The sequence below is a fragment of the Manduca sexta genome, unplaced genomic scaffold, assembly GCF_014839805.1.
Source record: "Manduca sexta isolate Smith_Timp_Sample1 unplaced genomic scaffold, JHU_Msex_v1.0 HiC_scaffold_616, whole genome shotgun sequence".
Lineage (NCBI taxonomy): Eukaryota > Metazoa > Arthropoda > Insecta > Lepidoptera > Sphingidae > Manduca > Manduca sexta.
The window spans coordinates 10,034-22,452 of record NW_023595425.1 but is presented as its reverse complement, the minus strand read 5'-3'; the positions used below and the strand labels follow the sequence as shown (position 1 = coordinate 22,452).

Genomic DNA, 12,419 nt, shown 5'->3' with positions numbered 1-12,419 from the left:
TTAATTGAATTTCAAAAGAAACTTCTTAGTTCAGTGTTGTAAAACACTGGCCTTTGCACAGTTTCGCTTTGAACATCTTACGGTGACGTCAGCCTAATTATATTTTTTACGCTTTCAGTACTTTGTAGTAATAAAATGAAATATAAAAACCGGGCTGTAAATTTGGGCTAAATTAAAGTGGTGTCATTAACTTAAAAATTGTAAGTAGCTGTGGAATAAAACTTAAAAATGGATAGTTAAAGTATGTAAGGAAAAGGGTTTAAAATTATGAAATTATTATAATATATTAGTATGCTCTGTGTATGTCATCTAGATATTACGTATTTGTTTAAATTTACCCATAAAGGAATACCTAGACTTATTTCAAAACAGCTTCTTTACTGAATAAGGCGAATTTTGCAAATAAGCATTGTAAAGCCTGTTTCCTATGAGGACCCACCATTCATGTTTTAGGTATTTTGAAGTGTATAAAATACTACGATTTTGTATTAATTTCATTTCTTTATTTTAAAGGCTTTTAGTACTTTATTATTACATTTCATAATTTGTAGTAATATATTGCAATTTATCAAAGGTTTTTCTTTATACATTTTCATGAAGGTTTTAAAGTAAAGCCTTTAAAATTTAATATGACGAAATTTTAAAGGCCGAAATATCCATGCATATTAATTATTTTTACGTTTTTCTTTCAACTGCGAGAACTAATCACTAACTAGACGTGAATTTAAATTCTTTACTTGTCAATACTTGTTTAGTTACCCAGATTAAAGGTGAAACAAAATGTATGAAAATGGACCTTGAGCTATCACCTTAAAGGAGAATGCCTATATTCGTATGAAAGTTGGGCTACGCTTGCGTCTGTACAAAACCTTCACTAAACTCTAGGGAATATATCCTAAATCTTATATAAATTGAAAACAATTGAATATTCGATGGGAGTTAAGAGTAATCAGAATTTTTATAACTCGGTTATTTTGAGGTTAAGTATGGACTGCAATAATGTACGGTAGAAAGTACCTACGTGCCTAATTAAGTTTAATATTGCAGTACCTACTGGATATTGCAATAATCAATTATTGGACATTCTTTTCACTTAGCTTTAATCGCCCTTATAAGCAACTGGGGGGTATTAACATATCTGATAAGACGAAGCTTCAATAAAACTTCTAAGATAGTATTGCAGAATATTAGTTTTTCCACTGAGCATGTGCTACCTGACCCTTTGTGTATATATTTTTCTGACTTACGACTTATTCTATTACATGGGTTAACTTAATCTTTATTTTCACCTACCATTATCTCATTTCAATATGGCGTCAACACATATTGTAGAACAGATTCAGCTTAGTTATTATGACCGGCCGCATACCTGACGCCAATCCTCTTTGCAGGATTCCGATCCCAGGCAACTCATGTTAGAAACACCGAGATAAAATGTTGCTTGGCCTGGAAATCGAACAGGAACCCAGGAACTAACTTCAAAGCCTGATTAGGCTAATAGTTACTTATCATAGGAAATGAAAAATAAAACAAGAATTTTTATATAGAAGTGTATTTTTGATAGAGGTATATTTTCTTGGCTTCCCAGAAAACAAATAAGAACTTGATGTAGCCGCAACACGCTTATAATACTGCTGAAGTGAGTGAATTACTTCTTGCAGTGCTGGTCGGGTCATGTCATGTCGTTGTTGTCTATGAGCCTCTCTATTAACTGATCTCCAGCAGGCAGCACAAACTCATTCCAGCCTTGAAACCTAAAATATAATGTAGAAGTTTAGTAAACATGTTCAGATTATTATTATTGTTAAACTGTTTTCTTTAGCTTTTGCAAGAATTTCCCACATTATGGGTAGGTTAATAATAATCTACATAACTTACAAACTGGATAGCTTGTCTAAGAAATATACTTATTGTTGCTGTAGCACCGCAAAGATGCAGTTAATACACCGCCGGGATATGCCGTCTCGATTAACTGTCCTGGGTCTAGGCTCTGGACGACATTGTTTTGCTAACTAAAAGCCTTCCGTCTCAAAGTTCGGAACACACACTATACACCTTGTTTCTTAACAGTGAATTTCTCGACCCAACATTAAAATACATAAGAATAACACTCCGATCTTGAGTAAAATATTTTGATAATGAAATATTTTCATTCAGACAAATCTAAAGTGTCAAAATGTCATTAATTTCAGTTGCCAGTGTAATAAAAATCAGTACCCAAATATTCATTTAATTAAAAATAAAGTGCAGACATGTTTATTATTTCTGTCAATAAAAGTACAAGTCGCCATTTGTTTGTTTTTAAAAGGATTAATATTTTATCTTTCTTACCAGCTATTTGGAGTTTGGTCATAATAATTAAGTAAAATATATATTTTTTATAACAATATTTTTGTTTAATGAATAATATATTTAATCCATATATTATAGATTCAAATAGAAGCACATTTATTGTGCATATTTACTTTTTTATTCCATTTAAAAGGCGAATTTGTTATAAATTGGTATCAATTCGCCATATTGGCAGTAAATTATCCGGTGTTTTATTTGCAACAACTAAACAACTTTTTTTTTCATATCTTTAAAACCCCCATTTGCTCATGACTGAAATAAATACAAATGAAATAATAATTTAAATTATGATTTTACATGGTTATTTGGTTAAGACGCATGAGTGACGCAAAGATAGCCTGGTTTTGGGCATTGTCCTTTTCGGCAACACTAATTAGTAATCATAGTTCCCTAGTTTTCAATCGCGGCTTTTCTTACGCCGAAGTCCTTCTCCAGAAGTCTTATTGTTTACTATTGAGATAAAAAATTGCTGGATAAAAAACACAAAATGACAAGTAAATATAGACTTCTCAACATTTTAAAATATATTTTTTCTATAGTATGGCATCATTTAAATTTGGAATACCATGGAATACTAATTACCGTAACCGCATTCGTCGCGTCGCTAAAATCATCATTAAAAAGTTTCTTCACCTCCGTTCCATATTCAAAAAACCTCAACTATTGAAAATATTAAAGCTAAACGTTATATTAATTAGAAATCTGTGGGCAAGAAGGCAGCAAGTTTAAATAGCGGCGTACGCTCCGTAGTCAAAGCAGAAAACTCTTTCGGTACAAGAAATTATTCATTAGCTTTTGCGGCAACAAGCCGTGAGGCGGCTGTTACAATGCGCCCAACATAATTACATTTATACGTATACCGGCTGCGGATCTGCTTCTGTTTATGAAGTTGTGAGCATTGGCTTTAAAGGATTTATGCCGCTTCGGCAAAGGGTTGAAGTATAAGTTTTGATTGCAGATACTGATAATAAGATTTTATTTGATAAGTTTTCTAATGATTCTTCGATAAAACTGATTATTCTTTATCGTTATTATCTTCACATATGCTGGTTATTCTTTTATCAAAATTTTCCGACTTCTGATGATTATGTGATAAATATTAACAATGTTGATTGAATATAGTGATTAACAATAAATATACCTATACAATAACACACATATCACGCCTTTATCCGCAAAGGGGTAGCCAGAGATGTTATCAAGGCACTTAGTTTTCGCCTGTGTGTTCCGTCCCATGATGTACTGCATAAATTATACCAGAAAATCGACATTAGCTCCAAACATCTTATCCACATATATAGTATTCAATATTCATATTCTCATAAAAAATCCATTACACAGCTAACCACAAGAGCGATAAGTTTTCTACACAACTCGAAATGCTGAAACAAAACTGTTTAACTTTGTTTTTACTTTGTAATCTCAAAATAATTATATCAAAGTCTTGCGATACGTATAACGGTACAGAAAACAATTTGAGAAAACATCCCGCGTATTCCCGTTAATTTATTTTAAACGTCAGTATGGATTTATTTTAGCTACTGATAGCAATCTGCCAGCAAATTGGTCATGTCGTTGGGGCAGCGGTGAAATACCATTCGTGTTTAATTTTTTATTCATTAAGTAAGTACACAGTATTGATTGTTAACACAGGTGGTTTAACAATGGATATTTTTATCCACAATTTTTATTGTATGATTGGTTAATTAAATACACAGACATACACACTCGCCCATTATCCCCAAAGGGGTGTGCAGTGGTACAACTGGTGCACACATTTTCCGCTATGTGTATCCCGTCTCATGGTGTTATAGTGAGTCTATCGCCATATCGGCCACAAATTCCAGACTGCGGGCTAATACTGAATAAAAAAACCCAATATCACTTTCCCCGATCCAGTGATAGATCCCAGGACCTCACCACTACAATATCGTAATACAATTACGCTACGGAGGTGGCATTTGTTGTTCCTAAAGATATTTTTTATGAAGGTGTTGGAGATTGTAACCTTCGTCGTGACTTATTATTTTTTATATGTTCTATTTTTAGAACTAATTGTATTTTGTTTGCCATAGTTACTTCCCTTTTAGTCCGAAATAAACACTCATGTCAATAACATCTTTTACTAACTTTATTTAATTACTAAGAACATATACCATATTTACAACACGTTATCAGCACGAACGCTTAGTTCTTAGATTTTTTCACGTTATTTGGTAAAATAAAGTTGTATATATTTTTTGTGTGACTAGGAAATAGTAATAGTCTGAAAATGTCACATGAATCTGGAGATGTTTCGAGTGTGAAAAATTCCTCGTCGAGCTCATCTTTTACATTTTCATGTTTGAGGAATAAAGATGGATATCCTACATGGAAATTTAAGATGCGCAATTACCTTATCCATGAGGATTTATGGGAAACAATCGGTGGATACCCAAATGGAGACACAACCCATGCCTCTACAAAGGTACGCAAAGACGCAAAGGCATTAGCAAAGATATGCTTATCAGTAGAAGGTGCAGCGATAACCCATATAAGATGTGCGAAAACTGCATCTGAGGCATGGACTTGTTTGCAAAAAGCCTTTGAAGATAAGGGAATAGGACGAAGATTATTTTTGGAGCGTAGACTGTACAGGTTGAGTCTATCAGAGTTCAAAAATATTGAACTATATATTAACGCAGTTATGTCAACCGCACAGGATCTTGCGGATATTGATGTAGTCATAGAGGACAAGTCTATTGCTGCAATACTTTTGGGAGGTCTAACTCCAAGGTATGAACCTCTCATTATGGCTTTAGAAAATTGCAATGTAGACGTGACTACAGAGTTGGTGATAACAAAACTGCTTAATGAAATGTCCAAAGATGTGGCTACATCATTAGACTCTGTCTTTCATGCGAAGAAGAAGCCTAAGTCAATGAAGAAGAATATAGTTTGTTATGAGTGCAAGACACCTGGACATAAGAGACCAGACTGTCCACAGAGAAACAAGAAGGAGAAAGGCAATGCGGTAAATACCAATGATACGATATTTACAAGTCTTAATACTTCTGGAAACCCAAGAAAGGACATAATTTATGTAGATTCAGGTTGTACTAGACACATGACTTCTAGACGGGACTGGTTTCAGAATATCTCGATACAGAATCAAGGTACTGTTACTGTCGCAAATGGAGAACAGATTAAGTGCTGCGGAATTGGAAATATTTCAATAAACACGCCCGAGAACGTGGTCAACAATATTAGTGATGTTGCTTATATACCAGATTTTAAAGCTAGTTTGTTATCTGTATATAAAACTGTTGAAAAGGGTTTTATTTGTGTTTTTGATAAAAATGGATGTAACTTTTATAAATCTGATACTTTTAATTTTACAGGTGAATCTGTTGCTCATGCCTCGCCCTGTGGTGGACTGTACGTTTTAGATGGTACTGTAAATGTTTCCGAGAATGTGGCGGATAATTTTTTGACACAAGATGTGCACTCTGGTTGTCAGGATAGTTATCAAATATGGCATAAGAGGTTAGGACATTTGTGTCGTATAGGCATGAACCAACTGAAAAATCACAAGGTAGGTATAAAGTATACAGGAGTAGATAAAACTAGTTGTATCGCTTGCGTGGAAGGTAAACAAGCAAGAAAACCTTTCAAAAGGTTAGCGTTTAATAGGGCTACTTCCCTTTGGAACTGATCCATATGGATTTGATGGGACCGGTGTCTACAACTTCTTTTCAAGGAAATAGATATATGTTGACAATAGTAGACGATTATACGCGAAAAGTGTTTGCTTATTTTATTTCTTCTAAAACAGAAGTCAAAGATATATTTTGTGTGTTTCAACGTTTTGTTGAAAATCAGTTAGATAAAACAATTAAAGCAATTAGGACTGATGGAGGTAAGGAGTTCGTGAATAAAGAGTTTGTTGATTATCTTGCTTCAAAAGGTATTGAACATCAAACAACGACGCCTTATAGTCCTCAGCAAGTTGGAGTAGCGGAACGCACCCATCGTTCGGTTACAGAAAAGGCAAGAACGTTGCTAGCTGAAAGTTCACTACCGAAAGCATTCTGGGAAGATGCATTCCAAGTTGCCATTTACCTTAAGAATAGGTCTCCTCATCGAGCCTTAGGTGGACAAATTCCTTATGACAAATGGTATGGACGAAAAGGTGATCTTAGCCATCTAAAAGTATTTGGTTGTAGAGCTCTAGTCCATATACCTTCGTGTCACAGGAAGAAATTAGATGTCAAGGCACAGGAAGCAATTTTCGTCGGTTATTCTGAAAATCCAGGCACTTATATTTTTAGGGATCCTGCTAACCCACGAAAAGTTATTATATCCAGAGATGCAACCTTTTTTGAAAATTGCTTTACAGCGCTAAAGCAGAAGCAATCTGTCGCACAGTCAGAATCTATATTGTTATTTGATGAGCAAAAGAGATTGAGTCTGAGTTTGATCATGACTGTCAATTCTATGACTGTGATGAGAATATCAGCCCGGCGGCTGAAGCAACTTTACCAGTAAATCTAGAAAGTGCAAAAGAGTCAGTGACTCTGGAAGAGCGAGAGTCTCTCAGTGACTTAAGGCTGCCTAGTGTGGAAGAAATGACAGCGAATTTGGAACAGGAATCGCACCCTGAGCGCAGATACCCTTCCAGAGACAGAAAAACAACAAATTTTTATAAAGCTTACAATACGTCAATGGTAGATTCTAATGAACCTACGACATATTACGAAGCTACTCATGCCGATGATGCTGATAAGTGGCAACATGCTATGGTTGATGAGTATAGTTCCTTAAGGAAACTCCATACATGGAATTTAGTAGATAGACCTAACAAAAGGTTATACCATGTAAATGGATTTACAAAATTAAAAGGGATGCTTATGGTAATATTACCAAGTATAAAGCGAGACTCGTCGTCAAAGGTTTTCATCAAGTTGAAAGTGTAGACTACAACGAGACGTTCGCACCAGTGATTCGTCATTCTTCCCTCCGCACGTTGTTTGCGATAGCTGCAGATATGAAGTTGAGAATGAAGCACTTAGATGTCGATACAGCTTTCCTTAACGGAGATTTAGAAGAAGAAGTTTTCATGGAGCAACCTCTTGGTTTTATTCAAAAGGGTAAAGAAAACAAAGTTTGTTTATTGAAGAAATCTCTTTACGGTCTTAAACAGGCACCGCGAGCTTGGAATAAAAAGTTAAATGAAACGCTTTCTAAAATAGGTTTCATAGGAACTCCTTCCGAACCTTGTGTGTATACTAAACTTTTTGTAAAGAACTTGTAATATTAGGAATCTTTGTTGATGACATAATAGTCTTCTTTAATTCTGATTTGACATTTGACACTGTCAAGAATGATTTGTCGAAATATTTTTCATTAAAAGATCTCGGAATACTGAAATGTTATTTGGGACTACAAGTTGAAAGTGATTCCGAGAGTATAAGGTTGAACCAGCGAAATTATATTCTTTCTATATTAGAAAAATTTAATATGAAGGATTGTAAGGCCGTGGATACTCCATTAATTAAAAAGAATATGGAAAAAAGAATGGATGGTCAAGTCGGTGAGTCTTATCCTTATCAAAACTTAATAGGATGCTTCATGTATCTAGCGGTAAACACACGACCAGACATCGCTTACGCTACGAGCTATTTAAGTCAATTTAATACGTGTTTTACTAAAGAACACTGGAATGCTGCTAAAAGGATTCTGCAATACCTAAAAGGTACCCTAAACTATTCATTGGTTTACAGGAAGAATAGAGAACCTTTAAAGGGTTTTGTGACGCAGACTGGGCAAACTGTCCAATCGACAGAAGGTCATACACCGGTTATGTTTACAAGTTAAGTGGAGGTCCAGTATCATGGGAATCCAAGAAGCAACCTACTGTTGCGTTAAGTTCGGCCGAGTCAGAATATATGGCATTAGCGTCTGCCACGAAGGAAGCGTGTTACTTACGTCGGTTTATATACGAGATAACAGGTATACTTTGTTCAGTTATCTTAGCTTCTGACAGCCAAAGTGCCATTAATCTTGTTCGAAATCCTGTACACCACAGCAGGACGAAGCATATAGATACTAGGTTTCACTTTATTAGGGAAAAGGTATCTAATAATATTGTTAAGTTAGAATATATAAAACGTAACGATATGCCTGCTGATGTACTAACGAAGGCCCTCGGACCTCTAGCACACAAACGATGTGTAGTTAACTTAGGTTTAGAAACTTAATTATTTTATTTGTTTTGTTTCTGTCACAACTGCGATTAAGGGCGGCTGTTGGAGATTGTAACCTTCGTCGTGACTTATTATTTTTATATGTTCTATTTTTAGAACTAATTGTATTTTGTTTGCCATAGTTACTTCCCTTTTAGTCCGAAATAAACACTCATGTCAATAACATCTTTTTACTAACTTTATTTAATTACTAAGAACATATACCATATTTACAACAGAAGGTTTACTACTGCAGTAAGTTCTTTAGGTACGGTTTCTATTTTATCAGGTCACGCAGAGATATATTTTCAAAGTTAGTTGCCTACTTAGATTCCATTTTCCTCAACCAAACACTCGCCGAGAATTTTAAAACAGCCTATGTATTATTTATACAGAGTATATAGAGTGCTACAAAGGTCTTCAACCTCAAGCTAACCTCAACTGTACGTGATATACTGTACTCCGCGAATAACGAAATTCGGAGCACTGACCCTACCCCTACCCCTACCCTACGCAGTGGAGTTGGTACAAAATTACTCCCCCCCCCTCCCCCCGAGGTTATTCTTGTGCGCTCGGTCTCCACACCGAATGCACGCACATGCATGGGGGGACACTTGTCGCGGTCTAGGCATACAGTTCAGTGTGTATACCTCTTGGTTGGATAACACATTGAGGCCTATGAGGGACTCGCGAACATTTCTTTTCCCACTTCATTCCGCTCATCCTAATATTTTCCTTTTCCTTCCCCTTCACTTCCCCCCATATTTCTCCTCTTCCTCTCTTCCTCCAGGGCCCTGCCGTCGCTAAGCCGGGGAGAGCCAGTATAAGATTCGCAGGTTTACCTCGGTGATGACTGCAGGGTCTGCACTTAAAAAAAAACTACTAATGACTATGTTTCAGGGTCAGGAGAGGAGTACAGTACTAAAAAAACTACCTACACCTCTCAAATCATTTGAATTCGCTGTGGGTGGTTTCGTAAGCACCTAAATAATATTTATAATTATCTTCTCAGGTTTGAAACGTCTTATAAGTCTGGTCCATAAAGGTCATAGTTACATAGAAGAAAGGTCCTGTTTAGTGTTCAAAGAGTCGAATTCAATGGATTTAAATCAAGACCAAAATAACACTTACTTGTACTACAGCTACTCTGGAGTTCTTGAGAACTGTTGCTTGCCTTTCTTCACGAAGCCTGTGGGAAGACGGGTTCGTTTGTTTATTATCAAAAATTACTAATCGACGCTCATATATTCATCATGCTAACACCACAATTTTACTAACCTTTTTTTCTACCACCTTCCTAGTCTATATGATTAATTTCATTGCGGGTTAAGACTAATTAGTGCTTTCAGAAACTCGCCAAGCTTCACCTCTCAGTGTCATACGTGCCACTGCCTGGCTTACAGGAGTTCCAGTGGTGGGTATGAAGGCGGGATAATCTTGTTACCTTCTTTCAAAGTCTTAGTAGGCAAACGAGGGATAGCGACACTGCTGTATACGACGCCATACAGGTGGCTAGCAGTCAGGATCGATGGTGTGACATCATGTGTCATAGTGAGAGGTCGTGAACCTCAGAACTGAAGAAAACCACGCAAGTAAAAGGTAAATGAGCAAGTGGGGCGCCTGATGGTAAGCGGCTCCCATCGTCCATAGGCTATAGTAATGCTGCTACCTATCATAATTTATCAGAGTCAACTTCCCCAAAGTTCGGCGACTAATCAATAGTTCCTCTAGCATTGCCAATGTGTATGGACAGAGGTGAGGATTTATCTTCAGATAAGCCAATTACTCGTATGTCCGTTAGTTGACAAACATTCGTTTCACTTAAGGACTTTAGTAGGTTTATAAGGACGAGAGGAACACTGTAATACCATTGAATCTGGAACTTAAACTGATCTTGAATAATAATTTCTGTCATATGGCAATCGGAGTTAACGAACTCAAGGCGCGCTATAAAAATTCAAACGATGTTTTAGTTATCTAGAACCTGAGGTAAATAAACTCATTATAAGTCCATTGATACATTAGATGTAAATATATTATTTTTAACTAGTACTAGGTATTGCTTGCCGCTCTGCGTGAAAAGATGTCGAACAAATTAGAATTGACTGAGAGTCAGTTGGATTATTTGATGTCATCAACATTCATCGTCATATTTTAACCAATTTACATAAAACATTAATAAATCATACACATAAACCTTCCTCTTGAATCATTCCGTCTATTAGTGAAAATCGTTTGAAAATCGGTTTTGCAGTTTTGGGGGACATTGTTTTATAATATGTAACAAAATTGGCGTTATAAATATATAATTTTGATCTTTAAATCATTGCAGCTAGTGCTTATAACCCCATTATGTTCGCTGCCAGCGGAGGTGGCGCATGCGACACTTCACGGCCTCGGTCTTCGTCATCCGAAGAACGAACCATTCGCAGAGTACAGGACTAAATCTGTCCTGTTTCCTCACCACTGCCCGGACTATGTACGAAAGATAAAAATGTTTAATTCTAAAGTATAGACTAGTAAGAAATTTTTATAAAAAAAAATATTCGCAGTTTTTATATGCGCGTGTTTTAAAACGTAATTTTATTTCTGCATCTGTCAATACTTATATATTTAATGGCCAGTTTCCTTAATTATAGTTATCTTGGCCTATATTGCGGGGCTGGCGTTCTGATATCCAATGCCTTTTTAATCAACAAAAAAAAACGGAGGAGGTTCTCATTTTGACACGTATATTTTTTTATGTTAGACCGCGCATAATATTTTAGCTGAAATTAGCTTAAATTTACGCTGAAACTAGGTATTGGGCTTCGATCAGACGGAGCGAGTTTTCGGGCGAGAATAGAACGCGTTTATTGTTAGCAATAATTGCCATGAAAATATCTACCCATTTACGACACAGGCGGAACTAAAAACACACATTCGGGAATTTTCGAATTTCGATTTGGAGGGTTGTTTCAAGATGCCTTTCTACAATCGTAAACACTAAGAGAAAACCAACAAATATGTATGAGAGTCTATCGCTCGGGTAACGTTAGCGTTAACGATTATAGAAAAGCATATTAGCTACGGTACCAGATGTATTTTCACTCAAGAGAGACCAGCTACCTAGTAAATAATAATATTTTCCATTCTCATATTTCCCACATGCATACATACTTCATATGAACGATGTATCAAAACGTCCTGCAGTTTAAAGTTGCAATGCTTTGCTCTTTTACGAACGATGCTCGACGTAGAACCACTAAAACGTAACTTAGTAACTCGTTGGAACTTAAATGGTTTAAAAGTTGCGCGACTAGCGAAGTAATTTGCTTCATTAAAATATTTTGTTTCAAATTAGAGTTGCTAAAATGAAAATATTATTTTGCAGTTTCTTTTTAGTAAGTTTTAATCCTTCGACGTTGGATAAAACGTGATTATAGTATTAAGATCTATGATAGTGAATCTCAAATATCGTTAACTGACTAATAAAATTAGACGTGAATGTCATTGGAGCCAACAATAATGTTTAAAAATCGTTAAATCTTATCACCTAATTAATAAATAAATTTGTGTTTTTTATCCAAACTTTTTTCTGACTTTCAAATTGTGCACAAAGTCATTAGAATTTAAATAGATATTTAAGTATCAGACTAATTTAAATGGTATAATTGAATGCTAACTGATTCTGAATATTTAAATAATATGCAATATTTTTAAAACTTTATCAAAATAAAAGGTTTTGTTAAATAGGTGAGTACTGAGAGATATTTGAATAAACTTCGAATAGCGTGAATAGCGTTTTTTATCAAATTTAAAATATAAAAATAAATAAAAGCAGTATGTAGGTTCGGTTGCATT

At 35.5% G+C, this 12,419-nt stretch overlaps 1 long non-coding RNA gene across 1 annotated transcript; it reads left to right on the top strand.

The window, feature by feature from the left end:
* Positions 1-3,961: 3,961 nt before the first annotated feature.
* Positions 3,962-12,140, top strand: LOC119193509. The gene is made up of 3 exons (XR_005113972.1): positions 3,962-3,975; positions 9,589-9,779; positions 10,909-12,140. It is a non-coding gene; the product is annotated as an uncharacterized LOC119193509 (long non-coding RNA).
* Positions 12,141-12,419: the final 279 nt, after the last annotated feature.